We start from the raw sequence: 24,439 nt of genomic DNA on the forward strand, positions 1-24,439 counted from the left end.
GCCCTGAACCATCCAGGGACTCAGAGGAGGTCAGACAGGCGGGACTTCCAGAATAGTGACCTCCTCTGCCACTTGCAGCCTGTGTCGGGCTCCTCTTAGTAGAGCCACCCCCTTGCTTATGCTGTATGTGTTCCTTTGTTCTGGCCATTGTTTTCCTGGGCCTGTGTCAGTTGAGTGTGTCCAGACACAGCTGGGTTGAGACTCAAAGCCCTGAAGATACCGCAAGGGGAGTGTTCCTGTGTGCAGTGGCTCTGACCTGCACAGCAGATCTGAGTGGCCGCCAGTCCCCAGCTGCCAGCTGTTCACCTGGCCGGCCTTGCAAAGGCTCTGCAGGGCCAGGCCCCGGCCCGTGGATCACTGAAACTGATCCCCGTGGCCACTGTGAAGTGCAGGGCTGGAGGTCTCTGGAGGAGATGACAGCTTTAATAAAAACAGGCTGCCAAACCGCAGGCACTGTATAAGCCTCTGTTTCTCATCCTCGCTACCACCCCTGCGTAGTCCCTGTTTCACAGAAGAGGAAACTGTGGCCCAGGGAAGGTCAGGAACTTGTCCAAAGGCACAGTCACAGAACTAGGGCTTACACCAGCTGTGTCTAATAGCATGCGTGCCCCCTCTGCTGTGCTTCTCTTTGCTTCTTGGAGTGCTGTTTAGAGAAATTGATGGTTCTTTTGTTGTGACTAGGGGTCCGCACTATGGGTGACCTCCCCACTCCCTTTGGCCTCAGGCCCTTATCTTAGGCGATGGCCAAAAGAACAGCTTTACATTCAGCAAACTGTTTTAACTGAACCTCACCACAGGTTTACGGGTGGTGCTTGTTTCATAATGGATAAAGAATGGGTGCGGCTCAGTGTGGGGAAGTTGGTGGATGGGGAGAGGGCAGCAGAGTAACCAGCTTTTAGTGGAGACCTGGATTTGAGTGCCCTGAGTTAAGTGAGCCTTTGTACCTGTCTCTTCACTTTTGGAGCAGAAAATTAGTTTCTCCAGATCCCACATGTGATAAAGTTCTGTGATCCTGCAGTTTGAACATCCTGGCATTCAGCTCAGCCCACTGTGCAGAAATCTATACTAAACATGTAGATAGTTTAGGAAGAAGGATTGTTTATTTTATTGAAGGTTATAGAATAATAGCTACTTAAATTTTTGAGCACTTCCCATTCATCTTCCAAGTGATTTCTACGTGTTAACTCATGTAACACCTACAACCACCCTATAATAAGTACTATGATTACACACCCACTCTACAGATGAGGAAACTGAGGTTCAGAGGAATTAAGTAATCTGCCAGAGATCCCTTGGCAAGTAAGTGGCTAAGGGGGGATTGGAACCCAGGGAGACGCTGCAGAGCACATTCAGGAGAGCATCTGCCAAGGCACAGCCCTCCGCGATGGGAGGGCAGCAGCCTCCTGTGAGCTGACTCACTTGTGTTATTCCACACCATCCCAGCAGAGAAGTTGGATTATCCCTATTGTGATAGAGGAAGAAAGGTAAAGGAATTTGCCAGAAATTATAAGTGGTGACATTAGCATTGAACACAATGTCCACTGACCCCAAATACTGGGTCATTTTATATCTTTCCCTCCTTTCTTTTTTAGACTGAGTTTTACTGTGTCACCCAGGCTGGAGTGCCATGGCACGATCTCAGCTCACTGCAACCTCCACCTCCTGGGTTCAAGCAATTCTCCTGCCTCAGCCTCCCAAGTAGCTGGGATTACAGACACCTGCCACCACGCCAGACTAATTTTTTGGATTTTTAGTAGAAATGGAGTTTCACCATGTTGGCCAGGCTGGTCTTGAACTCCTGACCTCAGGTAATCCACCTGCCTTCACCTCCCAAAGTGTTGGGATTACAGGCGTGAGCCATGCCCACCCACCCCCTTCACACCCCACCTTGTTTTTTTCTTTTTAGTAGAGATGGGGTTTTACTGTGTTGGCCAGGCTGGTCTTGAACTCCTGATCTCAAGTGATCTGCTTGCCTCAGCCTCCCAAAGTGCTGGGATTACTGGTGTGAGCCACCACATTTGGCCTCTTCCCTCCCTTCTTGCTAACTTTGAAGGTCAGTTCCTTGTCCAAGAGCCTTTCTGTCCAGGTGTTTTCATTGTGCCTGTGCCTTCTGCTGGTTTGGAGTGAGCGGTTTCCCCAGCATCCTCCCATCAGCCATGCATTCCTCAGGGTGAGGCACAACATGCTCTTCATATCTGCTCCCTGGCACTTGGCCTTCAAACCAGGATTTCACTGCATCTAGCCTGATCCATTGACCTGGGCCCCGTATAGGCCCTCCCATGTTGGGAGGCCATGGGGTGTTAAGGTTAATGCTGGGCCACACATGACTGTGATGAGTCCCTCTCTCTCTGCTGAAGAAGGTGTTTCCACGGGGGACAGGGGCAGTTAAGCCTGGGTTCTGTTGGGCGCTGCTGCTTGGATGGGTCCAATCTGCCCCATGGGTGGTCTGTATTCTATGCCAAGTGTTGGCAGATTCTGCCAGGTAGAGCTCTCCAGTATGGAAGCACTTTCTTGTGCTCAGCCTAACCCTCTCCCCGACTGTGCACATTTCCTTCTATTCTGCTGGGGAAATGGAAAACAGCTGGCCACTGATTCCTTGAAATCACCTACTCAGACACTCCAGGGTCTACGTGGGATTAAGTCGTCCACAGTCTTTCCCTCCCTTAATCTCTTCTAACCTTCCTCAAAAGTGCTGCTTCCCACCCCATTTTAATCATGTCCTTTGCTCTTGCCTGGACATCTCCAAGGGCTCCAGCACCTCTCTAAGTGAAGGGTTTGGGGCCACACACATGGCTGTCTGTTCTCTCCAGGCCCGTGTGCAGAATCCAGCAGCCCCCTGGCCTCACACCAACCCTGCTTTTCAGTAGTGTCTGGAACTGCCAGATGAATAGGCTTGAGGCAGCATATTGAGTTTGCTATACACTTGCTCAAAACATTAGTGGACTCAAAAACAAAAAGATAACCCAGTTTCAGAATGGGCAGAAGACTTGAACACACATTTCTCCAGAGAAGTTATATAAATGGCCAATAAACACCTGAAAAGATGCTCAATAGCATTGGTTGTTAGGGAGACGCAAAATAAAACCATGAGATACTCCTTCATACCTACCAGGATGGCTATAATTAAACAACACCGACAACAACAGCAAAAAAAAAAAAAAAAAAAAAAAGCAAAACCAGAAAATAGCAAGTGTTGGCGAGGATGTAGAGAAATTGGAACCCTTGTACATTGCTGGTAGGAATGTAAGATGATACAGTCTCTGTGGAAGACAGTTTGGTGGTTCCTCAAAAAGTCAAATATAGAATTACATATGACCCAGCAATTCCACTCCTAGGTGTATATCCAAGAGAGTTGAAGGCGTATGTCCACAAAAAGCTTTTACAGGCATGTGCACTATTCACAACAGCCAGAAGGTGGAAACAACCCAGATGTCCGATGTCTGTCCGTGGAAGAATAGCAAACAGTATTCAACTGTAAAATGGAATGAGACATTGATACATGTTACAACATGGATGAACCTCAAAAATGCTGTTCTAGGTGACAGAAGCTAGGCACAAAAAGTCACTTATTGTCTGATTCCATTTTTATGAATTTTCAAGAATAAGCAAAATTATAGAGACAGAAAGCAGATTAATGGTTGCTGGGGGCCATGGGGAGTAGCTGCTTAATGGGTACAAAGTTGTTGGTTTTTTTTTTTTTTGAGACCGAGTTTCCCTCTTGTTTCTCAGGCTGGAGTGCTGGAGTTCAGTGGTGCAATCTCAGCTCACTGCAACCTCCACCTCCCGTGTTCAAGTGATTCTCCTGCCTCAGCCTCCTGAGCGGTTAGGGTTACAGTCATGCACCATCACACCCGGCTAATTTTGTGTTTTTGGTAGAAATGGAGTTTCACCATGTTGGCCAGGCTGGTCTCAAACTCCTGACCTCAGGTGATCCACCCACCTCAGCCTCCCAAAGTATTGGGATTACAGGTGTGAGCCACCACACCTGGCCAATGAGTACAAAGTTTTATTTGGGGGTGATGAAAATGTTTTGGAACTACATAGACATGGTGATTATACCACATTGTGAATGTACTAAACAAATGTCACTGATTTTGTACACTTTAAAATGGTTAATATTATTTTATGCAGATTTTACCTCAATTAAAGCAGTTGTGACATCACAGATCCCATCAGGTTAAAAGAAGACATGTGGGCCAGGCTCAATGGCTCACACCTGTAATCCTAGCACTTTGGGAGGCCGAAGCAGGTGGCGGATCACCTGAAGTCAGGAGTTCGAGACCAGCCTGACCAACATGGAGAAATCCTGTCTCCACTAAAAATACAAAATTAGCCAGGCGTGGTGGCGCGTGCCTGTAATCCCAGCTACTTGGGAGGCTGAGGCAGGAGAATTGCTTGAATCTGGGAGGCAGAGGTTGTGGTGAGCCGAGATTGCGTTATTGCATTCCAGCCTGGGCAACAAGAGCGAAACTCCATCTCAAAAAAAAAAAAAAAAAAAGTATATGTGGACACTACGTCTGGCACTTAAACCTGGTGGATTCTATAGAGATGGGATGGGTTCATTAGCCCTATTCTACAGATGAGAAAGTAGAGGCTCCATTAGAGCACACAGTGTAGAAGTGGAACTAGGATTGGTCTGACTCTAGAATGCTGCTTTTGATCACTTTTCTATGTTCCTCCTCCTCTGCAGTGGACAGCTTCTGTTTTGTTTTGCTTTGCTTCAGATTCTTGGCTCATGCCAAGTGCTGTGTGCCATGGGTACATCACCTGACCCCGAAGAGCCCAGATCTATGTCTTTTCATGCAGCCTTGCCCTGTGCTTTCCACATATTCACATCCTTCACTGTCCAGCCCACCCTGGCCACTAGGCCAATACGGACTCCCCACATCCCACTTACAGGGGAGCAAATATTTATAGCCAAAAGAAAACAGAAGATGTGGGTTTGAGTCACAGTTCCACTATGTGGTCATGGATGAGTGCCTTCAACCCTCAGTACCTCAGTTTCCCTAAATGTGCAGTGGAGAGCATGAGAACACTTATCTGATGTCTTCCCTGGGGTTTTGTAAGGATTAAACACACCACGTAGGGACAAGTGCTTTGAGAATGGAAAAGCACTGTGCAGACATGAGTGATGTGCATGATGGTTATTGTTAGATGTTCTCTCCTGGAATCAAGTTCAAGCTTCTTGCATACTCAGCAGAGAACAGACCCAAACTCCCGAATCTAGTGCTGTGGCATGTGGTTGGTGCTCAATAATGATTTGTTGTGTGAACAAGTGCATGAATGAGTAGTAGGTCAATGACCTCAATGTGGACCTGGTCGGGGTTTAGACTTCTTGTCTTTGTGTGTGCTCAGCCCAGGACTGAATGTACAGCAGGCTTTCAGGAAGTAGTCATGGATTAATGTGTCTGTATTCACCATAACCAAGCAGGAGATAGATGATTTCATTCTGGTCTCTGGATTTTGGCTGCATTTTCTCTCATAGTAGGAATTATTCCCGGAAGATCCAAATGCTCAGCTTTGTCCTCCTCTCATCCTAGTGAGGTGTGTGATCCAGGTGAGAAGCAGAGAGGACTGGCCTTCCTGTTGGGAAGTTGTGGGCCATCACCTTAAGCTTGGCTTGTAGTGGTGGGAGGCCTGTGTTCCTTCCTTCCTGAGCCCCACTCCCTCTTGATTTTATTGTATTTTTAGCAGCACTGAGCTGAAGCTTTCTGGGTTGCAGGTTAGAGGCAGCACTTCTTGCACAAGCTAGGGGAGCATGAGTATCGTTTCGGTTCTGATAGCAGGATGGATTGTTATTTATTCTTTCTGATGGAGGCTGCCAAAAGCTTTAGATGTTAGGATGGATTATCTCACCTTGCACAAGACAGTGAGTGCTAGAGTTTAAGTTTTCTCCTCTGCAAAATAAGGAGTGGCAGTGAGACTTAGAGCATCTCTCAAGCCCACTACTTTGGCCCAAAAGTTCCATGATTGTGGCAGTCTAGAGTAGATGTATTTGATAGCCCCTAGTTACAACTCTCTTCTGTCTCTTCGCCTTTCTGCCTGCACTACCATCTACTAATCCATCCATGCAACCACCCATCCACCCACCCACATTTCCTAGCCAGCTCTCTGGACCAGGCCTTGTGTTAAGTCCTGGAGACACAGAAAAGGCTAAAACAGCCCCTGGTCTTAAGGATCCACAGATCATGAGGAGGCGATAGATATTGGAATAGAAGGCAAAAGTCAAATGTCATGAGTGCTGGGATTCAGAAAGGTGCAGGCTGCTCTGGTAGCAATAAAGGAAACCAGCTCTCTCTTGAGATCCCTTTCATGAGGATTATAGCCTGGCTCCTGTGATGACCCAGGACAGACTGGTCTTGATCCAGGGGAACCATATCAGTGACCTCAAGAGGCCCCTTTTAGCCACAGTAATCTATGATGTGGAGTTCTCAATTGCTGGCTTTGCTGGAGAAAGAGAGAAGGAAGAAATAGAGGGGCCGGTCAGCCCTCCTGTACATTTAGTTTGCGGTCTCAAACCTCTGTTTCCTGGAGCTGCAGGCTGTATGTGTGGGAGGTGCACAGCAGTGGCTTGGCCGGCCCAATGCTCCTGCAGCCCGCTCTGGGGACAGCCGTCTTTTGGCAGAGTCTGCCTCTGCAGTGGTGGCAGCTGGCCCAGGCAGACCTCCTCTCTGTCCGGTTAGTCAGCGTCTGGTGGCCAAGGGCAGAGTGGAGCCTGTGTTTCCGACAGGCCAGCTGCCCCTCAGAGTGAGGCAGCGCCGTGATTCTGAGAGTGACGCTGGCATTTGCCCCTCAACCCTGTCCCCCACAAGGAGATTACGGACAAGGCAGCATTTCTAATAAGCAGCCTCTGCTTGCCCCGTAGCAGATGAAAGACTGCGTGTAAGAGTGGGTAATTTTGGGTTTTCCTGATGAAAGCAGTTGACATTTGTGCTGAGACCTCATGCGCTCTGCAGCGCTGCCTTTCATCTCTGCTCTCAAAGCCCTGCTCGTCTCTGCCATGCCTCGGGGGCGGCCTGCGCCACCGGAATTCAGTTGGGCCAATGGTGACATATAGAGGAAATGGTGGAATGACCCCTGAAGGCAGTGGATGGGGGAGTGGAGACAAGTCCTGACTTTCCTGGTGGAGGGGACATTCCTGGGGGTGTGGAACTGTGTGTCGCCCCATGCAGCACAGCCAGGGAAAGAGTGTGGATCTTGGAGCTGGGTATGGCTGGCTAAATTGGAAAGCCAGCTCCTCCATGGACTTGCTCAGTGAACGGAGGGCGTCCTTTCTCTTCCCTGATCTGTGTCCTTATTTGTCAGTGGGAATAATAGAATAATATTACCACCAACGACGATGGCTTTCACAACTGGAACCACTAGGCCCTCAGGAATGTTTATTGGCTTCTAGTCTCATTGATAAACTGAAGCCATTGCGCCATAGCTCTAGAGAACTGGCACTAGGGGGTTGCATGATTCATCTGAGTTCCCCAGACAGTGCTGGCACATAGTAGGCCCTCCATAAAGTAAGAAAGGACACTTTGCTCCTGACATCCATACAGCTCCTCTAGCTTTGCAAAGAAAGCCCTAGAGAGAAAGAATGTGAAGGAACAAAGGGTCAGATTAGATTGTGCAACCTTTCTGATATGCATTTGTAATGCAGTGAGCAAATGCACAAGCCTTGAGTCGCTGCATTCTTTTCTAACCACCCAAGAGATAAGTTGAACCCCCACTTGTAGCAACCTGGCCACTTGTCTGTTTAGTCAGCCCTGGAATACCTCCACTGACGGGGCACTCACTACCACTGAAAGATGGTGTGCAGAGTTCTAATGTTCTTCCTCTCGCTGGGTCGTGGGGGCTTTCTTTTCTTCCAGCTCTCTGGGTTCTGATCATTGGGGCCGTCCTGACACCCTTCTTCAGGTGACAGCTGTCAGGTTGGTGAAGGCAGTGTGCGTTGGGCCTTCCCTCCCTAGAGATGTGATTGCACGTCGGGTACCAGGAGCCTGGCCAGCCCTCAGCTTCTGCTAACCAGGGAGCAGTGAAGCCCGGTTTACTTTTGTTGGCTTGTTTATTTTCTAATGCCACCTGCCTCTGCACTTTAAGTAGTATTTGGGCTGCTATGGAGTGTGCACATTCTAACGCAGCACCTTGTCAGCTGGCTGAGAAGCTGAAAATTCTCGGCATTCCTCCTTGATGTTGATTACTTCAAGGAGCAGGAAGGTGACTCCTTTTAACAGGTGAAAAGGATTCAGGTAACAAAGCCATTTCCTCTTCTTAACCCTCTACTCTGGAAAGTTATTGACTTAGTGACACAGTCTGTTTGTCTGGGCTTCAGGAGCAGGGCTTTGGAGACTGAAGGCTTCTCCCCACTTTTGTGCAATGTTATATATTTTTTCTCACTCTTCATCCAGTCTGAGTGGGGTCTGCCCCCTCCCCTGAGCAGTCAGCATCCTGCTACCCACTCCGGCTCTGTTGGCGACTGTGGCATGGGATGGTGGAAAGGACGCTGGACCGAGAGCCCAGAGATCAGATGTCTGACCTTCCCTCTGCCTGGAAGAGCTGCCTGGCCTCTGGTCAGGGTCCCTACCTTCGTTTCCTGTCCTCACTCACTGTGGCCCACCATCCCGCAGTGCAGGTGTCCTGGGGACTCGGGGAAGGTCAGAAGTGGAAAGAAAGCCTCTAAGCCCTCGCATACAGGCCCACTATTCCACTGTCAGGTTTTCTTCCCTTTCCTTCTGCTCTACATTTTGTGCCAGCAGTTTGGGGGTCTCCTGAATCTTATCCCTTCGCAGCGGTAGGCAGGTGCAATTTCTGGCCATCTATAGGCAGAGTTAAATCCAAAACACTTGGCCTGACACATCTGGCCTTGAAGTCTCCCCCAGCCTCTCCTCTTGTCCCCAACAGCAGTTCATGTTCTAGCCACACAGAAATTGAGGGGGTCCTGCGTTATCTGTGTTCCTGCAGACAGAGCTTGCCTAGGACGGCAAAAGTCATCCTAACAAAAATATGCATGAATAAACTCACTGCCAACATTCAGCCCACCCACATCCAATGATAATCAGTCATTTACTGATGGCCAGACGTTGTAAACATCTGTCAGTCCACTGCAAGAACAGCAGAAACTCGTAGCTGACCTCCATTTGGCCTACTCACTGAATTAAGTGATGTTACTCATTCCCTTTGTAAAAGCAAACTGAGTGAGGCCCCAGGCTCATTGAAGACTCTCAGGATTACCCAGAAGCCCAACTTTCCATATTCAAAGTTTTTTCTATTTCTTAGCTGTGTGACCTTGGGCAAGTTAATTAGCCTCTCTGTGCCTGTGTGTTGCATCTGTAAAATGAGACTAATACTAGTACCCACCTTCTGAAGTGATTATGAGCATTAAATGAATTAGTACTTTTAAAGGCTTAGAACAGTGTTTTATGATACGGTAAACACTCAATAAATGTTAGCTATTGATATTGGTGTGCCCAGAAGGCTTGTTACTACTAGTTGATTTATGTGCTTGCCAAAAGTTGTTGTGTTGGTAATTAAATACTACATAAACTAATGAAAATTGAGTTTATAAAGAGTTGTTTTATGAAAAGTTTAGTACTTTGGATAGAATGGATAATATTGATTTGCTAAAAAAAATTGTCACCAAATAACTTAAAGGCAAAACAGCTGTAAACAATTGTAAAACCATAGTTTGTATTCCATATGCTTTACAGGTGATTAACTTTGGCACTGCTTTAAAGAAACTGAAACCAGGAATTGTAGATGTTGACTTGTGAGTGCGTATTTTGCATGGAAGACAATTTGCATCTCCAGTCAGCGTGCCAAAAAAAGATCCTACCCTTTGACTGGTTAATAAATATGCAACTATAATAAAATATTTAAGTGTTGGTCATTATAATTGCCTACATTTTCAATGAAATGACAGTGGCAGAATTGAGGAACAGGGGTTTTTATCTCCAAGGCAGATCAGCTGCCAGAAATTGCACGTTTTGTACCAGCTGCAGGGTTTCCTGGAATCAGCAAAGGCCTGTGAAAGGCTGCATGAACCACACACACTTACTGACACCTCCTGTGTGCCGGGCGCTGAGTAATGCTGAGGATACAGCAATTGGGGAGCACTAGCAGAATCGGAGCTGTTAACCGTGGAGAAGAGAAAGGAAAGATGATGGCTCTCTATGCAAATCAAGGGAAAGTGATTTAAAAATTAAAAAAAAAAAAATTGAGAGGTCTTTGAAAGGTGTTTTGCAAAATGATTCCTTGGATCAATGATGAAGGAGTGGAGTCAAAGAAGTTTATATTTTGTGAGAAAATGTGTGCTAAGGAAGGCCTCGACATTAGATTCATTCCGTACACAACTCAGCAAATTAGATCATAGTTTAAAATGATAATTTCAGGGGCCAGGCACAGTGGCTCCTGCCTGTAACCCCAGCACTTTGGGAGGCCGAGGAGGGAGGATCATTTGAGGCCAGGAGTTTGAGACAAGTCTGGCCAACATATTGAAACCCCATCTCTATTAAAAAATACAGAAAATTAGCTGGGCATTGTGGTACATGCCTGTAATCCTGTCTACTTGGGAGGCTGTGCATGAGAATTGCCTGAACTCAGGAGGCAGAGGTTGCAGTGAGCCAACATCACATCACTGCACTCCAGCCTGGGTAAGAGAGTGAGACTCTGTCTCAAAAAATAAATAAATTAAAAAAAATTATAATTTTTGGTTCAAGTTTTTTTTTTTTTTTTTTGAGACAGTCTTGCTTTATCGCCTAGGCTGGAGTGCAGTGGCGTGATCTTGGCTCACTGCAACCTCTGCCTCCTGGGTTCAAGCAATTTACCTGCCTCTGCCTCCCAAGTAGCTAGGACTACAAGCATGTGCCACCATGCCTGGCTAATTTTTGTATTTTTAGTAGAGACGGTGTTTCACCATATTGGTTAGACTGGTCTTGAACACTTGACCTCGTGATCTGCCCGCCTTGGCCTCCCAAAGTGCTGGGATTACAGGCGTGAGCCACTGCACCCAGCCAGTTCAGGTTTCAAAGTACAAGATCAATCTTATTTTATGTATAGTTTATGTGTAATTATAAATTGTATACTAATAAATATAAAGTCATTTTTATAATTCTTTATTGCCTTTTCCAAGATACCCCCCTTCCCCCCCCTCCAAGGAGGTCTAGGACAAGTGACAAAAGTCACCCTGGATCACAGCCAAATGGGTAGAGCTAGGAATCCGAAGCAGGTGATGAAGCTTGATTTTTCAAGATGCTGCAACTCCACTCCCCCATACGCTACATTAAATATCTGGACCTATTTTAAGTGGGTTCTTTTCTGGGGTAATGAGGTTCTCTTCTGCCTCAGTTTTCCATGGCTGCAGAGCTCCTGCTGTTCCTTCTGCCTAGTTCACTCTTCTTTGCCTTGACTGCACCTCTCTGAGCTACCTTCCTACGTCTATCCTTGCATTCATTAGGGGTTTCTTTATGTGTGCAGCTCACTGTGGGACCCAGGACTCCTTGAGGAGGGAGATCTTGCTCATCCATCTGTGTCCCCCACTCTACTGCCAACAAAGTGGTAGGAAGGGAAGGCGGCAGGCTCAGGCGAGGTCCTGCAGGCTGGACAGGGTCTGTCACCATTACTTAGCCCAGGCCCATCTCTTTACTTCCAGACCAACTGGTGACACCATAGTGGGGAAGGCAATTTGGAGATTCTGGCAACCTCTTACTGGTTGCAGCTGGCGGGATAATCCCTGTGCACTAGCCACTTTCAGAGGTATCTGGGCCCCCAAAAGAGTCACGGGAGTCCCAGACATGAAGAAGCATTAGCGGCCATCTCCCCACCTTGCTGTATCAGCGACACCGCTAAGCCCTGACCCATATTTTGGGCAGTGCTCACCCTATCTCATTTTATCTTACTGTATATCTCATTTGTATCATTTTATTAGGTATCTTATTTTATCTCATTATATGGTAATCTCATTTGCTGGGTAGACCAGTGAGGAGGGCTGGGACAAGTGACTGGAATTGCCCACGGTCATAGACAAGTGAGGTTTAGAGTTAGGACTCCGAAGCAGGTGACGGGGTCACCGTTGAGTTCATCATAGCGATGCTGGCTGCCTCAAAGTACTATTTTAGTTAATGCTCACAAGCAACTCCGTGAAGCAGACGGGCTATTCATTTGAGCTTCGGAGTGTGGGAAACTGAGTCAGAGCAGGTTAATGTCACACAGCTGATAAATGACAAAGCCAGATGTGAAGGCTGTGAGTTGGATTCCAACATTCATCTTCAATGAAGCATTCAGGTTGGGGCCTGGTGCGGGACATGCTCAGAGGATGACAAGGAGGATGATTTGGGGGAGGCCTCAGAAGGCGTTCCTGGTCTGAGTGTGCAGTTCTCACTGCCTTGGTTTGGGTCCCCGCTTCTGAGCAGGATCTTCTATTGGCAGAGGGTTCAATGCAGTGGGTTCCATGAAGGAAGATATCTCCCCAATAGCATCCTAGTCTCAGGGACTGTTCACATCACATTAAAAGCACAGAGACTCTGGCTTTTGGTGAAAAGGGCTATTTTGTCTTGTTCCACGGGAGCTGGGAAGAGGAGACTAAACACAGGAGCCTCCCCCTAACCCAGGGGCACATGGAGAAGGAGGAAGGCAGCCCGTGCTGGGGAGGAAAAGGGAGAGAAGGTGAGGGCCAGAGCCCTGGGAAGTGTCAGATCCTGGTGTGCCGCGCTTCTCCCGGGTTGTATAATCAGCTGTCACTTCAGCATTTCCCTGCATCAGCCTTCCCAAGTACAGACTGAACATTAAACAAACAGTGACGGCTTTATAAATATTTAACTCCCACTGTTTAGGAATTGCTCGGGGCAGGAGACAAAATAAGAGTTCCTGGCTGTCTGCTCCATGCCCCCTCTGGCATGGTGTTGGAGGCCGGGGATCAGAGATTTGGGGAGCGGTGGGCAGCAGCTATTCTCTTCCTCCTTTCCAGGGGAATGTGTTTGGGGACATATGTCTGTGTGTTCATGGAACTGTTCAGACCTCTTCTAGAAGCCACCAGTTTGCGTTTCCATACAGTGGCTGGGATCCATCATTGCTGGTGTTATTCCTTCACATCAGAGCAAACTTCTTCCTTTCTTTTTTATATATAGCAGCTTTATTGAGATATAATTCACATATAATTCACCTGAAACTCACCCATTTAAGGTATACAATACAATTTTTTTTTGTTTGTTTGTTTCTTTGAGACAGAGTCTTGCTCTGTCACCCAGGCTGGAGTGCAGTGGTGCCATCTTGGCTCACTGCAACCTCCGCCTCCCGGATTCAGGCTATTCTGCTTCAGCCTCCTGAGTAGCTGAGACTACAGGCACACACCACCATGTCTGGCTAACTTTTGTATTTTTTTTTTTTTTTTTTGAGACAGAGTCTCGCTCTATTGTCCAGGCTGGAGTGCAGTGGCTCGATGTCGGCTAACTGTAAGCTCCGCCTCCCATGTTCATGCCATTCTCCTGCCTCAGCCTCCTGAGTAGCTGGGACTACAGGCGCCCGCCACCACGCCCAGCTAATTTTTTGTATTTTTAGTAGAGACGGGGTTTCACCGTGTTAGCCAGGATGGTCTCGATCTCCTGACCTCATGATCCGCCCGCCTGGGCCTCCCAAAGTGCTGGGATTACAGGCGTGAGCCACTGCGCCCGGCCCCAACTTTTGTATTTTTAGTAGAGATGGGGTTTTGCCGCATTGCCCAGACTGGTCTTGAACTCCTGGCCTTAAGCGATCCACCCACCTCGGCCTCCCTTAGTGCTGGGATTATAGGCAGGAGCCACTGTGCTCGGCCAACACAATTGTTCTTAATATATTCATGGAGTTGTGCAACCATCACCACAATCAATTTGAGAGCATTTTGATCACCCCAAAAAGAAATCGTTTTTATTAGCAGTCACCTCTTTATTCCCACAATTCTCTGAGTGCTAAGAAATTGTTGAGCTGCTTATACTACAAATATACCTATCCTGGAATGGTCTTTTGTGCCTGGCTTCTTTCACTTGGTGTAATGTTTTCAAGGTTTATCTGCGTTGTAGCATAGATCAGCACGTCATTTCTCCTTAGGGCTGAATAATGTTCCCTAGCACAGGTATATTGCATTTTTAAAAATCTATTCACCTGTTGATGAACATTTGGGGACAGCAAAGCTCTAGTTGAAAAATCAAGATGAAAAATCAAAAATATATAGTTGAAAAATAAAAAAAATCTAGTCGAAAAATCCAGCATCATGTGATTAAGGCCAAACTCAACTTCACAAAAGAGAGCCTCTACTATTTTGGGAAAGATCTAGGAGGTTATCTGTAAGCATATGGTGGATGTTACAGTGTGTTCAGTGGACACGCCATTCAGCTTTTATTCAGCACTTACCATATGGTGAGCACTATGGTAGGATTCATTAATTAATTTATTGAAAATAATTATTGAGATTATATAGTCTTGTGAAAAGATTTATCAGAGGCTGTTCTGTGAATTTTAGAGGTTTTTTGTTTTTGTTTTTTTTGAAATGGAGTTTTACTCTTGTTGCCCAGGCTAGAGTGCAGTGGTGCCATCTCAGCTCACCGCAACCTCTGCCTCCTGAGTTCAAGCGATTCTCCTGCCTCAGCCTCCAAGTAGCTGGGACAACAGGCATGCACCACAGCCATGCCTGGCTAATTTTGTATTTTTAGTAGAGATGGGGTTTCACCATGTTGGCCAGGCTGCTCTCGAACTACTGACCTCAGGTGATCCACCCACCTCGGGCTCCCAAAGTGCTGGGATTACAGGCATGAACCACCGTGCCCAGTTGAGTTTTAGACTTCTTTGGGGTGTAAGAATGGGAGCATGAGTTTGTGTTCTCAGCTCGTTTCATTTGATTTCAGATGTCAGCTCTCTTTAGGAGACAGGCGTGGAGAAAAGGTGGGACTCTCTGCAGTCCTGTTCTTGTTCTGCCCACTTCCCTCCAGTCATGGTCTCTGGCTGGCTCTCTTCTCCCCAGAATGGTTCTTTTCCTGTCCCTGGTGTCCCTCTAAGACCCAGATGTTTCCAGCACCCATTTGAGAGGCTGATTCAGCCCAGGCAGTGTCTGGCCTAGGGAAGCTGACTGGAGGAAATGTTAAAAAATGGGGGCTGTTATCATTCCTGAGCATCGCACAGTCACTCCGTTGTGACTAATTGTAGTGGTTGTTGTTGAAGGGCTGCCCCAGGTCCCCCTCCCTGGACCGGTACACTCACCCCAGCTGCCGAGACGGCGGCTGCTAATGTCCACTGCTGCTAATGTCCACAGCACCCCTTCTCTGGAGATTAGCCTTCCTCCAACTGGAGCTGCTTCATCCGGGAAGTTGCTCACCCTGCACCAGCCCTGGCTGACTCAGGGGTGCAAAGGGCTGCTCCTCCTTGTTTCCATGTGGGGTAAACTCCATGGTGCAGTTCATGTTCCAGGGCATCCTGTGGATGGCCTGAGTTGGTCCCCAGCCGAGACCACCTCCTTCCCTTGCCTGGCTCTGCCACCTTCCCTTCCTTTCTCCTGAGGTTGCTCCTGGTTAAATCACACAGACAGACATTCCCTCCTCAGGATCTGTCCCCGGGTGCCCACCCTCAGACACTATCTGGCAACACGTTCCCTTTCCTGAGTCCCCTCTGATGATGTATCTGACTTGGAGATCCTTGGCCTGCTCGCTCTCTTTTCAGTTCTGTTCCGGAGAATAGAAGCTTCCTGGGCTGGTCTGTTGAGTGTTTTGTTTGGTTGGTTTTGATTTCCAAGTCTTTTCAGGCTAATCGGACACGAGGAAAGGTCTGCATTGAATCACAGCCTTGGCAGTGTTCCCCCCTTCCTTCCCTCCTCCGTTCATTCCCCCTGAACATCCTTTTTTGTGCTGACAATGACCTCAGCAGAAAGGGGAAAAGGACGTGGGAAGGCTGCATGGGAAGCTCATGGATCTTGGTAGCAAAGAGCCCTGGGTTCAAGTCCGGGCCCTGTTGCTCAGGAGCCAGGCACTCAATAGTGGTGGCTTCTCTAACCGGGAACTTCTTCTTTGAAAATGGGACTATTCTTCTCTACTCCTTGCACTGTTGTGGGGATCGGAAATAATCTGGGTCAATGATGTGGTACAGTGACTAGCATCGAGGGGACACCGTCTCCACACAGGCTGGAAAGACATCCAGAAGAAGTCCTGGGCTCCCTTGCCATGCATGGGCTCAGCCTCGCCAGCTAGTTGTCATCACTCATCCAGGCCCGTTTCTGGTCTCATTGCTTTTGTTCATGTACTTTTCTCCTGGGTTGCTCTTCCTTTTCTCTCTGACCTGTCAAAAAGCCCCATTGTAGGCAACATTTAAATGCTACCTCTTCCATGAAGCCCTTTTGGATGCCTTTTGGGGGAATGAGTTCTTTCCATCCTAGCACTGCTTGCTGCATGGTCCAGGATCTGTGGGGCCTGTCTTCTTTACAACTTTGCTCACTTCATGAATGTGGGGGTGTATGAAAAGTGTGATGAAATTAGAGGCTATGTTCCGGAGTCAGACTGATCAGCACTGGGATTCTGGCCATGCCCCCTCCTTAGCTGGGTGACTTTAGGCAACTGACTGTACAATCCTGAAAGTCATCTGTAAGCTGTGCTGACCCCCCAACCACAGAACCCTTGTGCCCGCTGCAGGTGCTCTGTCAGCAGTGACTTCTCACTACCTGGCATCCTCTGAATTCACGAGCAGTTTGAAGAATGAGCAAATACTGAGCAAAGCTCATAGAATTAAATACACACAGACCTGTGTAAGTTAACACCAAGCTAAGGGTTAAATACTTTCCAAAAATTCTCAGTGTGGTTGGTGGATGAGAAGGGCTGTCGTCCCCTCTGGCTGCCTTGCCAAGCTGGTACAGGGGCCATCTCCGACTACCTGCTGACAAAGATTCTTTGCTTGACCCAGTTACCCAATTTAATCAGACACTTAAGTCTTTTCCTAGGCCCATCTGTGCACTTCCTGTAAAATCTAGTTTTAGCAAAAAACTCTGCTGAGTAAGTTTGGTAAGGACCACCCGCCCTCAATATCTTCCATATCTGATAGATAGGGTTCCTCATCTTCTACCACCCTCCAGATGATGTCTGGTCACCCTGGCCTGCCTTTAGCAAGAATCTTGATAGGCTGATTTAACCAAAATCCCCCTTACTCCTGATGTTGCCTGTTAGTAATTTTCTATCCTGTGACCCCGACCCTGCTTCTTCTTGGCTGTGAATTTCCACTTGCTCAGGCTCAGGCTGTATCGAGTTGAGCCCTGTCTTTCTCCTACACTGCAAATTCCCCTTGCTGTGGTCCCTGTACCTATCAGGATGCTCCTGAATTGTCTTCTTTACCATCTGCTCTGCTCTGCCAGAGCTTAAGCCCAGGCAGCTGAGTTAAAAGTGTGACCAAATGGACCATCTTGTCCCTGAAAATTGGGACCTGAGCTCGATTCTGAGATTTAATCATGGTGGAGGAGTTTACTCTGCTAGCCACCATCACCCCACCCTATCCCCCAGAGGGGTGCGGTGGGTAAGGGGGTGGCAACTGGTTGTTTCCAGTCTCCCATCTCTCTCTGGCCCTCCTCTGTCTCTGGCCTCCCTTCTCCCTTTGAAAGGGACACAGTGCTGCTCACAGCCTGGCCTGCTGCGGTGGCTGCAGAGAGGGGCCGAGAATAAGCCTGTGTCCGAGGCAGCCCTCCAAATACAGCAGGGCTGGGTTGACCTTTAAATAGATGGGCTCTGGGCCACTCAGTTCCTGGAAGTTTGAAGAAAGTCAGCCTTTCAAGTGATGCGACTTCCAACCTCAGGAAAGATCCCTGTGTTTGTAAAGGGTATAATTTACTGTTGCTTTTGCACTTCATGATATGTGGCTGCACAGCCAGTGGGAGCCAGCATGCCAGAATTAGGAGGGGAAAATCCTCAAGTATTTTAATATACCCCTACTTAGAAGCAAGATAAACATATGTATTGTACTTTGGGACAGAAGCGAGGGGGGTTTAGGGGGTGGGAAATGGAGAGTCCTGGCATTGCGTGAAAGGTCTTTTTAAGCTGAACTCTGAGGGTTTTCAGTTTTTCATTTTTCTGGTTTTTTTTTTTTTTATTTGTAAGCAAAGCTGGCATGAGCAAATGATGCCAGGATCTACTTGGCTGTGTAAAAGCTGTAGTCCTTCCCCAGACAGGCAGACTGCTGGAACCCTCTCTAAGCCATAAACTAGTACACCGTTTTGCCTCGCCCAATTAAAAATGATTGGGTGTGGGTTGTCATCACAGTTGACTTAGATGATTTACTTTCTTCCAGGAAATCTTCCTCCCAACTCTTGCTTTGCAATTAGGCAAAAGAAAAATAAATGTTAATATGTTCTGTGCTCCCAGGGAAAATTTTTTAAAAAAGAAAATAAAACACTTTGGGAGGCCGAGGCGGGCGGATCAGGAGGTCAGGAGATCGAGACCATCCTGGCTAACATGGTGAAACCCTGTCTCTACTAAAAATACAAAAAAAAATTAGCCGGGCATGGTGGCGGGCGCCTGTATTCCCAGCTACTTGGGAGGCTGAGGCAGGAGAATGGCATGAACCTGGGAGGCGGAGCTTGCAGTGAGCCGAGATCCCGCTACTGCACTCCAGCCTGGGCGACAGAGCGAGACTCCGTCCCCCTCCAAAAAAAAAAAAAAAAAAAAAAAAGAAAAGAAAAGAAAAGAAAAGAAAAAAAGAAAAACATGATCATGAGGAAATATCAGACCAACTTAAATTAAAGGATGTGCTTCAAAATAACTGCCTTATAATCTTCAGAAGTGTCAAAGTCAGCCGGGCACAGTGGCTCACACCTGTAATCCCAGCACTTTGGGAGGTCGAGGTGGGTGGATCACGAGGTCAGGAGATCAAGACCATCCTGGCTAACACAGTGAAACCCTATCTCTACTAAAAATACAAAAAAAAATTAGCTGGGCATGGTGGCAGGCGCCTGTAGTCCCAGCTACTTGGGAGGCTGAGGCAGGAGAATGGCGAGAACCCGGGAGGTGGAGCTTGCAGTGAGCTGAGATCGTGCCACTGGACTCTAGGCTGGGTGACAGAGTGAGACTCCGTCTCAAAAAAAAAAAAGTGTCAAGGTCATGAGTGTCAGGGAAAGACTGAGGAATGGTTCCAGACTGAAAGAGACTAAAGAGATGTGAGAATTAAATGCAAAGCTTGATTCTGGACAATTGTCAAACCTTGGATGGCTGGGAGCATTAGATGTTAGTTATGTATGTGTGTCAGCTTCCTGATCTTCCTATAGAATATGGTCCTAAGGGAGAATGTCTTTGCTTTAGAAGAATATACATGGAAGTACTCTGTAGAAAAATACACATGAAGTACATGGAAGTACAGGGCTTCAGGTCCACCACTCCCTCTTACATGCTATAGGGGAAAAGGATTTGCTCTGTGTTCCCAACACGTTTGTGATTATTTCACAAATAACAATAATTTAAAAAACCAACCTCCGGGAGGGGGGGTGCGGAATTATTATTATTTTTTTTCGAGACAGAGTCTCACTCTGTTGCTCAGGTTGGAGTGCAGTGGCGTGATCTCAGCTCACTACAACCCTCACCTCCTGGGTTCAAGCGATTCTTGTGCCTCAGCCTCCCAATTAGCTGGGATTACAGGCATGCGCCACTAGGTCTGGCTAATTTTTTTGCATTTTTAGTAGAGACGAAGTTTTGCCATATTGGCCAGGCTGGTCTCAAACTCCTGACGTCAAGTGATCCACCCGCCTTGGCCTCCCAAAGTGCTGAGATTACAGGTGTGAGTCATCATGCCTGGCAGTAATCTTTTCAGTGGAGAATAAAATAAACCTGGGTTTGAATTCTGACCGTTTAGATTTACTCAGGGTTTGACTTCAGCCAGGGAACATAACCTTTCTGTGCCTCTTTCCTCATTTTTCAAAACAAAGATGGTGTGTGTGTGCATGTTTGTGTGTGTGTGTGTGTGTATCCCCGTCTATGAGTTGTTGTGAATAGGAATGTAGGGTCCCCAGCAGGGTGTGTAAAGGTACCAGTTCCTGGGGCGTCAAGGGTTTTTCTTTCCCTTCGTACCGCCTCACTGACATGCTCAGGTCTGTCTGTGTAGAGCAGTGGGTGGATATACAGACTCCGCTGAGAGCACCGTTATAGCATATTTTCAGGTTCATGATGATATCGTGGGCTGTGACCCTGGGAGTTTAATTGGAATGAATTTCAAGGTTTTGTTAAACTTGGCTAGAATCTTCCTACATCTCCAGCAAGAGCTTGATGGGGTTTTTGTTGTTGCTGTTGTTTTTGAGACAGGGTCTTGCTCTGTCACCCAGGCTGGAGTGCAGTCGTGCCATCAGTGCAAGCTCAACCTCCCAGGCTCAAGGGATCCTCCCTTTCAGCGTCCCTAGTAGCTGGGACTACAGGTGCGCTCCACCACACTCAGCTAGGTTTTGTATTTTTTTGTAGTGATGGGGTTTCACTATGTTGCCCACGCTGGTCTCAAACTCCTGGGCTCAAGCCATCTGCCTACCTTAGCCTCATAAAGTGCTGGAATTGCAGGTGTGAGCCACTGCGCCTGGCCAAGAACTTGGTGTTTCTTATTTCCAAGCTTATCTCCTCTGTTATTTGCTCCCAGGGAGACGCCTTTTCCATTTATGTTTCCAGGGTGCTGGGGGGAAGTGATTGCCCTGCCTCTCTTTTGCCCAGCCACCAAACCCAGTGCAGTCTCTACTGAATGCAGGCCCCACCTCTGTATTTTACTTATTCCGTTTCCTGTCTTGAAGGTAGGGGCACTATATTTATCTCTAGGACCCTGACTGGCTCATCATTGAAAGCTTATTGTGTGCAAAGCATTGTTCTGAGCACTGTGTGTGTGTGATTCTGCTTCATCCTCTGTAACCCTAGCAGTCAGGTCAAATAGTATCATTTTATAGACAAGGCAACTGAGGCACAGAGCAGCTGAGCAGCTTGCCCAGATCACACAGCTGGAAAGTGGTAGAGTTGGAATCTGGATAGGTGCTGGCAGCCTGGCCTCAGAGTTGGGGCTAACCACTGAGCAGCACTGCCACCCAACGGATGGGAGCCTGCAGGATGAGGCCATGGGAATCGATTTCACTCAGCGCGAGCCAAGCAGAACTCCCGTCCAGACCTCTGTCCACCACCCTAATAAAGCCAGTGTTTACACAGGCTGGAGGTGCTCATCAGATGTTTTTGCCAATCCCCAAATACGGCCAGGGCCAGAAAGTGAGAGGGGTGCCTATTATGTAAGGCCCTGCGGCTGGTCCCCAGACAATGCCACTTCCTCGCTTGGCGCTGTGTGACTGCATAACAACGGGTTACTCATTTCCTCTGGAAAACTTGGCAGGGCTTCTTTGCCCCATTTCCTCCTCCCACCCCATCCTCAGGCTTCCTCTATTGAATTTTCTCCAGATTCCTGGGAACACCACCATGGAGGGCCTGGCCTTTGGCGGTGGACAGTCTGTGGCTGGGTGGGAACGTCAGGAGTGGGGCCTGCCTCTTTGCTGGGAATGCCGTGCACTCCCAGCCCACTTGCCCCATGCCAGCACTCGAGACAGGTGAGGCCCAGCCATGGGTATAAGGCGCTCCCAGAGCAGGATTGGCCTCAAGGAGGCAGGGGGTCCATGTTTCTGCTCCTCTCCCATTACTAACGGGTGTCTGCTTTAGGTTTGATCCCCCTCCCCTCTGCCCCTCTCCTGGTAAAGGGATGAATAATGAAGGCCTTCCCTGGGAAGTCTGAGATGGATTATCCCAAGGAGGCTCGAACTTGGGAGGGAATGGGAGAACTATTGTCGCATGAGTTTTCTTTCTATCCTGTCTGTAGGACTTCGCAGGTGAGCAGTAACGGAAATCAGTACCGTTTACTCCTCCCAGCACCTGCCTTATCCAACTCCCCACGCTGTGGCTGAGTCCCAGCCTGTTATGGGCACATCACTGGACTCCCATTGAACTCTGTGCAGATTCGCTGTTCGTAGACATGGTACCTGATGGACACCAAGCTACGTACAGCTTCACCTTCCACATCCAAGACCCCTTCTTTCTTTGCTAATTAAAAATAAAAAATGAAAACATAATACACATTATGTTTCTATCTTATAATACACATTTCTTATTTTTATCTCAATAAGTTGATAGATATATAGCTAGATATACACATCTCTGACTATGCATACATACACACACACACACACACGTACATGCATGTATATGCGTATCTATCTCCAATGCATGTGGAGTGTTGTGCCACGTCATCCTCACATTTAATTTTTGTGTTCTATTTATCAGTCTTAAGGATTGTCAGAGATTAGGGATTTATCTATAGCAATTTGGATCTTAGCAGTTCTTTTCATGGGTTATCTTATTTTTTCCTTCCAACAACCTTGGAGACTATAAAAGGGCATATTATTGCCCTTTTATAGATGGGAATTAATTTATTAGCAAACTCAGTTTCATGAATTTTTTTTTTCTTTTGAGATGGAGTTTCGTTCTTGTTGCCCAGGCTGGAGTGCAATGGCACGATCTCGGCTCACTGCAACCTCTGCCTCCCGGGTTCAAGCGATTCTCCTGCCTCAGCCACTGGAGTAGCTGGGATTACAGGCATGCGCCACCACATCTGGCTAATTTTGTATGTTTAGTAGAGACAGGGTTTCTCCATGTTGGTCAGGCTGGTCTCAAACTCCCAACCTCAGGTGATCCACCTGCCTTGGCCTCCCAAAGTGCTGGGAATACAGGTGTGAGCCACTGTGCCTGGCCAGTATCATGGATATTTTTAAAGTGCCTGTTGTGTGTTGGGCAATACTATGTCCTGCATTTAGAAATAGAACTCATTCCTGTTCTCTGCTTTCCCATGGAGAGAGGCATAAACCTGTGGGTATAGTTTCTTGCTGGGCACACCATCGTAAAGTGGAGACCCTGTGTGTGAGATGTGTGCTGTGTACAGGGTGGGCGGGAGAGAGACTGGTGAGGGGATGATGCCCTTATGCTGGAAGGGGCAAGGTGAAGCCTCTCTGGGTTTGGTGGGACCTTGGAGACATCTGCCTAGTGTGTGGTCACCCAGAGGCCAAGGATGTGCTGTTTCTACTTGCTTGCTGCTTTCTCTGGGAGTGGCCGTTTCTTCCAAGGCAGTGTAAGAGCCTGGGCATAGGAGCCGGGCAGAACCGTGTGGGGATGTTGCTTCCATAGCTTTCTAGATGAGCAACCTTAGGAAAGTTTGAACAGTTTCTCTACATCCTGGGTTCTTCATCCATGAAATGGGAATTATTGTTTGAGCCTCTAAAGCGGGACAGTCAAATGAGGTGGGCATTTGAAGCCTTCAGCAGGGTTCCAGCCTCACAGCTAACTCTTAACTAGCTGTGATGGTTACAGAGCTGTAGGTTGCTCGTAAGTCAACATTGCAGTTGCTGGAGCCATCAACTCAGCTACAGGATACAACACTGAGCCCTTTTCACTAACCTTTGATGGGTCTCCTTTTCCCTGGTATGGGCCATCGGCTAAGGTGACTGAAAAAGGGCCTTTCATATTTTCAAAGGGGCAAAGAAACTTCAGTAGTTAGTTGGGCATTTTATTGAGTAGAGGTGACTCCATGCAGTTCTTTTTGGGGGAAGGATGCTGCACATTCCAGGGTTTAACAAAAATTTATTGAATGCTTACTTTGCCCCAGGTACCTGTCTTGGTAAAGGCGATAAATAAGACAGCCTCATCCTCATCTTCATCAAGCCACCAGTCTGGTGGTGGTGACTGGGGTGGGGACTGCTGAGGCATTGGGCCCCTTGAAGCCTTCCCTCTGGGTGTCTTTCTCCCCAGGATGGTCTGGGCTCTCTCTGAATGGGAGGAAGTTGGTCTGAAAGTGCCTCAGTGATCGTTGAAATAGGTTTGCCAAAGATAGAGGGGAAAGAGATGGCCAGCCTTTGTTTAGGGACTCCTGGAATGGTCTTAGGTCAGGAAAGAGTGAATGGGTACATTTCTCCCAGTTTCTGGGCTAGAGATTCCAAACTGACTCCTTCATGGCAGGCTTCCTTATCTCTGCAACATTTGTTTACATGTTCCCTTCATAGATTTCTAACAGGATGAAGACTTTCTTCCTTGGGGTAAGGGTCTACCTCCAGGTGTGTGGGGAAAAGTTGAGAAGCTGCTAAATTCTTGGCTTTGACTTATCAATGGTTTTTTGGAGGGCCTGGAGCTGGGATGGAACTGATAAAATTTGGTAATTGCTTAGGCAGCCTCCACTTTTGTTGCTCCTGGGGCCAGATGGCGTTGGGCTACAAACAATACCGGAGAGTTCTGTTTGATTTTAACTGCTGTACCTAGGTGCTCTGTTATCCAACCAGGCCCTCTCTTAAGTTCTCTTCTTTTTTTTTTGAGACAGAGTTTCACTCTTGTTGCCCAGGCTGGAGTGCAATGGCGCTATCTCAGCTCACAGCAACCTCTGCCTCCCAGGTTCAAGCCGTTCTCCGGCCTTAGCCTCCGGAGTA

The 24,439-nt window shown here is 47.7% G+C and overlaps 1 protein-coding gene across 6 annotated transcripts in view; it reads left to right on the plus strand.

The window, feature by feature from the left end:
* The window catches only part of LOC129041960 (uncharacterized), a 208,282-nt gene that overhangs the window by 20,002 nt on the left and 163,841 nt on the right, over positions 1 to 24,439 (plus strand). For 4 of the 6 annotated variants that reach the window (XR_010127292.1, XR_010127291.1, XR_010127290.1 and 1 more), the window contains one exon: positions 21,381 to 21,526. The exons of the other annotated variants lie outside the window; for them this stretch is intronic. The gene's annotated coding sequence lies outside the window, so the exon portion shown is untranslated. Of the gene's footprint in view, positions 1 to 21,380; positions 21,527 to 24,439 lie in introns of those variants that run through there. 6 annotated transcript variants of the gene reach the window in all.

Source organism: Pongo pygmaeus, chromosome 7 (assembly GCF_028885625.2).
Source record: "Pongo pygmaeus isolate AG05252 chromosome 7, NHGRI_mPonPyg2-v2.0_pri, whole genome shotgun sequence".
Taxonomy (NCBI): Eukaryota; Metazoa; Chordata; class Mammalia; order Primates; family Hominidae; genus Pongo; species Pongo pygmaeus.